We start from the raw sequence: 8,387 nt of genomic DNA on the forward strand, positions 1-8,387 counted from the left end.
CAATCTTCTCTTTTCCAAAAGGGAGTGTGTGTTGTGGTTGCCCTTCCCTATGACACTATTGTGTGTTGGGTATGGGAGAAGGTAGATAAAGTCACTTTAGGTCACAGGTCTCCGGACCAGAGTAAGCTGCATCCTGCCCCGATGGAGATGTCACATCTAGCATATCCCCCCAAGATCCTGGACCAAGAGCTAGATGCTATGACTAGATGGGACTTTAGATAAGCCCCCTTGGAGAGGTGTTTGTAGTTTTACGTGTTCAAGGGTGGACTGTTGTGGAGACATTTTCCACTCACCAAATAGACACGTATGCCTCCATATTGCAAGCCCCTTGGCAATCACTCAGTCTCACGGGCAGGTCTGGCTAATGGGCTGTGGTCAGACATAGTGTTTGTCACTTCTGGGCCAAAGCATTCAGAAGCTGGTGTGAGAACTGTCAGCGTTCTCTTCGCCTGCTGTGAGACCAGGAAGCCATTTATTGTGATGAGAGCATCGTAACATGGTCTAGACTCCTGCATTGCCACATAGAGAAGAAGTGCCCTAGAGAGTGACGCAGCCTGCACTGAGGTTTGGAGGGTGTTTGTTACTGCAGCTTCGCCTAACCTCGCCTATCTAAAAAAATGTTTCTTTGGGGCGCCTGGGTGGCGCAGTCGGTTAAGCGTCCGACTTCAGCCAGGTCACGATCTCGCCGTCCGTGAGTTCGAGCCCCGCGTCGGGCTCTGGGCTGATGGCTCAGAGCCTGGAGCCTGTTTCCGATTCTGTGTCTCCCTCTCTCTCTGCCCCTCCCCCGTTCATGCTCTGTCTCTCTCTGTTCCAAAAATAAATAAACGTTGAAAAAAAAAAAAAATGTTTCTTTGACTTCTGCCATGTCATTTTGTGATCCTCATGACCGCTTTAGTGATCTTACCAGAGAGACAGACCCAATAACTGGCTGACCCTGAAGTGCCACTCTGAAATCACTGACCAGGCAATAAGAATGGATTTTCATTATGGCTGAGAGCCCAACAGGTAAATGTTCACGTGTGAGCCTTCTTTCGCTCGTTTGCTCAACAGTATTTACGGAGCTGCTACTGTGGACCAAATGTTTACAGGCGCTAGAGATACGGTGCCCAAGAGAGGTAAGGTCTCTGGTCTCAGGGAGCTGACGTTCTAATTGAAGATAAGCAAGGGAACAAAAAGGACAATAAGATCATTTCAGAATGGACAACTGCACCTAAGAAAATAATTGGAGCAAGGTGGCAGAGAGCAAGTGGGCAGTCAGGAACGGTCTCCAGGAGGAGGTGACAGTTAAGCCCGTAACATGAAACGGCCACGTGAAGATCTGGAGGTGGAACTTATAGGCAGAGGGAACAATAGCTGCAAAGCCCTGAGGTGGATGAGTTCTTATTTGGAGGGCCTGAGTTTTCAGTTTGCCAGAAGTCTGGTTGGGCTGGAACGTCATAAATGGAGAATAGAGAGAAGGAAGACGGAGATGATAGGGGGTCATCTAGAGCCTTTTGAACCATCACGGTGTGGCTGGATTGCAGTTTAAGGGCAACGGGAAGCTGTGAGATGATTCAAAAGAGAATAATCGCAAGATCTGATGGAGACTGATTAGCAGGGAGGCGGGGTGACAGCCTCGGTGAGAAAGGATGCGACCTCAAAGGAGTTGGATGACAACGAGTACATTTTGGAGAAACAACCCTGGCAGATGGTTTGGATGTTACAAATGAGAGTAAGAGAAAAAGGCATAAAGAACAACTTCTAGGTTTTCAGCCTGAGTAACTAAAAACTGAATAACAGTACTGCCATTTATAGAGATAGGAAGGCTTTGGAGAAGCCCGGACTGGGGGCCTTAGGGAGGGCGCAATGTTAAGAATTCTCAGTTAGAGATGCCATTAGACATTCACATGACCATGGGAAGGAAGCAGGTGGAGTTTCAGGGCAAGGTTTGGCCTGAAGATATAAATTTGGGGCCCATCAGTTTATAAATGTTATTTAAAGCCACAGAACAGGATGAGATCACTTCGGGAGAGAGTGTAAATACAGAAGAGGTCCCAAGACTGGGGACCGGGATCCAACATCTATCTAGAGGTCAAGGGGAGGAGGGGCCATTCTTCCAGAATACTGAGACCTTTTCCACTCCAAAGGGCTGTTTGCTTTTTAAAAGATGTCCTAAGACATATAGATTTTTCCACATATCTTAGCAATAAATGTTACATCAGAGTCTCCTGTGAGTTTTAAGTCACACGTGTCACTGTGGGGAAGCAGCTGTGGTAGAGCAGAAAATGCGTGCCGCTAAGGGTCAGAAAACCCTGGAAGCTTTCATCCACTTTGCTACTCGCGAGTGATGTGACAAGAGTAAGTCACACGTTCTCTGGGCCTCAATTTCCCTCACCATAACTTGGGAGTCATAATGGCTCTTCGTTGGGTTGGTGTCAGAATTAAAGAAGATAATGGATGTGAATGTGTTTTGCACGCTCCGTGGCTGCACGGTCCCTTACGGGAGCCACTGGCCACATGTGGCCACTTAAATTTAAATTTAATCAAATTAAATATTCACGTCTTTAAGGCTTTGAAGACAATGTAGGATCCTGGGTTGGAGCCTAAAACAGAACAAAAGGGTAATAGTTGAAAAATGGGTGAAATCTGAATGAAGCATGTAGATTAGTTAACAGTTTCGTACCAAGGTTGATTTCTTCATTTTGACAAATGCAGTGGGGTTATGTGAGTGGTCAACATCACAGGGAATCTGGGAGAAGGATATAGGCGAACTCTCTGTACTTGCACAACAAAAAGTTCAGGAAAATTCAGTTTCTCAGTCACACAGGCCCATGAGTCACATCATAAGTGCTGATATGGACTATTTCCATCACTGGAGAAAGTTCTGTTGGACAGTGTTGCCTACAGCATCAAGCAAATACACGGTTTTACCAGGTAAGGCACTGACCACAGAACCATGCCTTAAGATGATTTCTGTGGGAGAAATTCAATGGTTTCAGTGAAAGGATTGAAGTCATGTCTAGAAATAAAATTCTTGTCTCCTTTCCCACACCCAAATTACCTGTGTTCTTTTAGACTAACTTCTGTTCTCTCCTCCAGTATATGACAGGTTTAAACCAAATGATCTCTAGAGTAGCTTTTACATCGAACATTCTATGGATCCTGGACACAAATAACACTAGGAGGAAATGGCCCATTATCTCAGTAGTCCCTGGAAAAGGTGCTCTTGTGGCAAAATTTAAGTATGAGGGGAGAGAGGGGGCAGAAATTTCCTGCCACCACTGGAGCTGCCTGGGTGCCAAGTGTTAATGAGTAGATAGTGGAGGAAAATAAATAGAAGATCATTTTTTTTTTTAAATGATAGATCTCTCCCTTCCTCCCTCCCTGCCTCTCTCTGCCCCTCCCTGCTCATGCACTCTCTCTCCCTCTCAAAAATGAATAAATAAACATTCGAAAAAAGGTGGTGGGTTGGGGGCGCCTGGGTGGTTGGTTAAGCGTCCAACTCTTGATTTTGGCTCAGGTCATGACTTCATGGTTCGTGGGATTGATCTTGGTGTGGGCCTCTGTGCCGACAACGCAGACCCTGCTTGGGATTCTCTCTCTCCCTCTCTCTCGCTGCCCCACTTGTGCTCTCTCTCTCTCAAAAACGAATAACCATTTGAAAAAATATTAAACATTGAAAAAAATGTTAGAAACATCCTACTGTATGCTGTTTTCTTGCTCATCACTCTCACTTTAAAAAAAAAAAATGAAATAACTCCGGTCAGACTACATAGGGATTTAGAAAACACTATTGAGTATTGATTTTTCTCCTCTTCATACCCCAGTGAGCAGTCAGTAATAATAATCTGCTGTTCTAATGAAGCACCCTTCGTCCAAAGACATTTAAAATGAAGCACGACTATTAACCCGCTTACTTCACCATGTTCGTTGATGTCAAGATATGGCATTTTCCTATCTGCTATTTATGGAGGAGAAACAAGAGAATATGTTACTGTTGAGAGGAAGATAATGTGATGCCTAATTCGAATGTGCATAAATGCAAAGTTCCTTTCCCATTGGATCATTTTGGAATACCAACCAAAAAGATTTTTTTTTTAGTTTTTTATCAGATTAACAGTTATTAAATATACCTCAAATGCTGACCACTATTTATTTATTTATTTGTTTGTTTGTTTATTTATTTATTTTCCTTGTTCCTCATAAAGGGTACATCAGTTAGGATTCTTGGCTAAAAGCAAAAGAAATTTTTTTTTCTGACAAATTTAAGCCAAGGGGATGCTTACACCACACATCTCCTGGGAGACTGGCCTTGGGATTTCATAATTCTCCCAAAGGGAATTGGAATGCCAATAGAAAAGGGCAGCCAGACATGAAGGAAGGGCCACCACAAAATTCAACCCATCTATATTTTTGTGCACATTCATTCATTTTATAAATTATGGTAAGTATAATCTGAATGCATTAGTGTGGAACTTCTATTATTTAAATTACCAGCGTCCGTATGTACTCTATCTATATTTGTATGTGTTCATCAGAAAAGGTACGTGTAGTCATAGATATTCATCATTGCCTTCAGTTAAGCAACAAATAAAGACCCACTTAAAGGCCCTTAATCTCTATGCACTATACTTTCAACAGGACAAACTAGACATATGAACAAAGGAATAGATATCGGTATAATGTACCATTTTGCTTAATAAATATTGGTTTGATGTGTCAGTAAGTCCTGTAACAGAAACTGTTGTTTATACAACCAACTATTAGGTTGAACAAACATTAAAAGAGGCACTTTCTATTGATAACCGGATAACTAATTGTCACTAAGCATGGAACATGTGCTATTGATAGCAGGAAGGTCATGAGAGGCCTCACCTGTTGCTTTTCTTGAATGTACTATTGGATCCTATATGCATCTGGAATCCAAGTTCTCGCTGGTAATTTCATAGTTGATCCTTATAAACTGGATCTTGTAAAAACTTTCAAAAGTTCTAAAGAGTTCCTTCTGTCTTACCCAAGCTCAGAAGAAGGCGATACTATTTCTCCTTGTTACAATATTTGAGTTTACTTTAGCAGCATGTTAGGGCAAAAATATTACTTTCTCCACTACACCATTGTCACAATCTTTTCCACCAGCCTTTAGAAATGTGTAGTGGCATTTGTTAAAAACCAAGCTTCCATGAAACTGAATGTTATTTTATCTGTCTCGAGATTAGCAGTGTCTTCCTAAGAGAAATACAAACATTTGTCATGCTTCAGAGGAAAGACAGAAACCAGCCAAGGAGATTCCAGGATTATTCCTGAGCATTAAGATATGTTTCTGAGGGAAGGGTGGTGTTGTTTGTCTTCCATATCCTTTTCTACAGGTGTATCATCCAGAACAGACCCAGGGAGCCATCGATGGCATGAATTCCCTCCCCCAGGAGATACAAAACTGCCAATGACATTGCTAATCACGTCCAATGTTCTGATAAGGTAGAGACTATGTCAGGGACATATTAGGTAGAATCAACCACTTCTCTTGCATTATAACATCTTCTACCTCCTTTTAAGGAAGGATGCTTTTGGAAATTACTTGGTATATTTTTTTAAAGTTTATTTATCTATTTTGAGACCGACAAAGAGCCTAAGTGTGGGAGGGAGAAAGAGTGGGAGAGAGAGAATCCCAAGCAGGCTCTGCACTGTCAGTGCCTAACACAGTACTTGATCTCATGAACCTTGAGAGCATGACCTGAGCTGAAATCAAGAGTGGGACGCTTAACCCACTGAGCCACTTAGGCACCCCTGGAAATTACTTGGTATTTTTGACATTGAAGTTTCTTCTGGAAGGCTACCACTGAAAATCTACCAGATAATGCCTTGGCAAGGATTGCTGATGGCTAACCCATGCTGGTTCTACTCCAAGAACCTAGTGAAGTCTGAAGTAGCAGCTCTGAGAAGGGGTGAGTACCATGGAGAGCCTGATCCCAGGTCCAGTCAACCTAGCCGCCCTGGGTTGAGTGTCACAGTCAAGAGATAGCAAGGACACTCTCGGCAGTCAGGCATAAAGGGCAAGATGAAGACAGTCAAAAGAGAAAGGTAGATGGCCAATAAGTCAGGGTTAAGACAGAATCAGGTGCAAGACTCCTCAAATCTCCTGGTTGCTGGACACTTTTGCAAATTAACTGAGATTCCTCATGGCTGAAAGGAGCAGAGCCCTCCCCCACCAGGCCCAAGAGAACTTACCCAGAGAAGGCCGAAGAAGAGCACCAATGCATGAGCAGTAAGATTTAAAAACCCCACATCTGAAGAAGGCATTTGCATTCCTAACTGTGCCTCTACCAAGAGCACTACTGCCTCAGGGCCTTTGAACTTGCTCTGATTTCAGACCAACACTATTGTTCCACCATCTACAAATCTCCTTCCTGGTCTCACTCCAGTCTCTGCCCCATTAAAGAGGCCCTTTCTGACCACCCTGTTAGCACCTTCTATACTGTCTTCTCATCCTGCTTTATTTTTCTATGGAGCTCCACCACCAGCTATATATTAAATATTTGTTTGCAAATATAGAGCTCAAGCTCACTGAGAGCAGGAACTTACAGTGTTGTATCCATTCCTGTGGCCCTGACAGTGAGCATAGTTCTTGGTTGGTGCTCAAGAAACATTTTTTTTTCTTTTTGAATGAGTGAACAGCAAAATTGACCCTGCATATTTACATGGGTTCGGTTTATATGGTACAGTTTGGGGATATAATTACATGATCCTTTTTTGCTTTTGTAAAATATTTAAATATACCATATAGTCCCTCTCTCTCTCTCTCTCTCTCTCTCTCTGCTTTTCCCGTACTCTCTTCCTTCTCTCTCCTACCCATGCCCAAACTTGGCCAGCAATAAAATATTTCTGCATGATGCAGTCACGAAACTATTCAACATTTATTGGACACTCACTACATTCTGGGCACAATGCTAGGTGCTGCAGATTTAATGGCAAAGCAAGAAAAAAGAAACCATTGCTTCCACCAAGAAAGTTATGGTTGAATGAAGAAGCCAGGAATTAATTTTTAAAAGCTCACAAATAGATGGAAATTACTACTTGATGGGGGCTGCTAGGAGAGGTGTATGCTCTGAGTGCCGTTCATGGGGGATCAGCCGGTCAAGGGGCTCAGGAAAGACTCCCATGAGGACATGATGAGGCCTTCCATGGCAATGAGGGGCTTGAGGGGGTCAAGAAAGGCAAGAGGTCAGTGTGGCTGCAGAAGTAGGTAGGAACACATCATGCAGGGCTTGCAAAGTGACACTGGGGACCTTAACCATTATCCTGAGATCTGAAGAGCCAGGGGAATCCTCTGAAGGGTCTGGTAAATAAGTGGAACAGGAAAAGAAGGTATGAGAGAGAAACATGGTCACATTTGGTGGAAATTCAGGAGGTCCAGCTTCAATGTTGGAATTCATTCTTCTAAAAGATAAAAAGATAAATGATCCCTGTCCTCAAAGGCCTTAAGTTCCGAATGCTCCATTTGTTAGGTGAAAGAAGAAAATAAACATAAATGAGTCCTGGCTGAGGTCTCCAAAAGAATTGTTTATTCAGCAAAGATCCTTGTTGATCTATCTTTCTGGCCACAATCAGTAGATTCCCTAGATGATCACCAGCCAAGCTGTTCAGCCCTGCTATTTTCAAATAATAAGAAAACAATATCTTCAAAGATTAATAGTTAAGTTTTCTGTGATTCTAACATGGCAGATGGAGGGAAAAAAACTCATCTTCCATTTGCCTCTTCTTGGCGTCAGCTTCTGCCTCTTGAGGTTTTGTAATGAAAGGCTCTGGGTTTGGTTGATCTGGTCAAGTTCATTGCTAGCATTAACAATAATAAATGAAACCATCAGTTTTACTACAGGAGCACCAGGGCACTTAGTGCCTTCTGGAAGGATATTATCCCTCTGTGAAATAGCTTGGGAAAATAAAAAAAATGTTATTTTATGTCAGATTCATTTAATGTGTATTCATTTATTTAACTTTAAAGCTATTTAAGGGATAAAGGGGCTCATCCTTAATTTTCCTCCAGAGTGGTAGAGCATTACTAAATAAATCTGAAACAGACAATAGGGGTGGAAGACAAAGAGGCAGAATTAAGAAGTGAAAAGAGGGAAGGATCGCGGAACACTACAAACATTTAAAAACTGGTTCCTTAATATTATCTTAGACATGCTGATGGTCAATGTGGCTACAATTTTTTTCTCAAAAGCAAAACTGAATGAAACAAACAAAAGGGCTGACTGTGGAGTTATGGAAGCATGGGCAAAGGGAGACAAGATAATACAGGGGGGAGTCTTTCTCTGCCCCCCTGAAGTCCTTTACACAAACTGAAGATACAAAGAACATGAAAACCATAGTCCCAGGGCACGTGAGTGGCTCAGTTGATTAAGCATCTG

The sequence above is a fragment of the Leopardus geoffroyi genome, chromosome A2 (genome assembly GCF_018350155.1).
Source record: "Leopardus geoffroyi isolate Oge1 chromosome A2, O.geoffroyi_Oge1_pat1.0, whole genome shotgun sequence".
NCBI lineage: Eukaryota > Metazoa > Chordata > Mammalia > Carnivora > Felidae > Leopardus > Leopardus geoffroyi.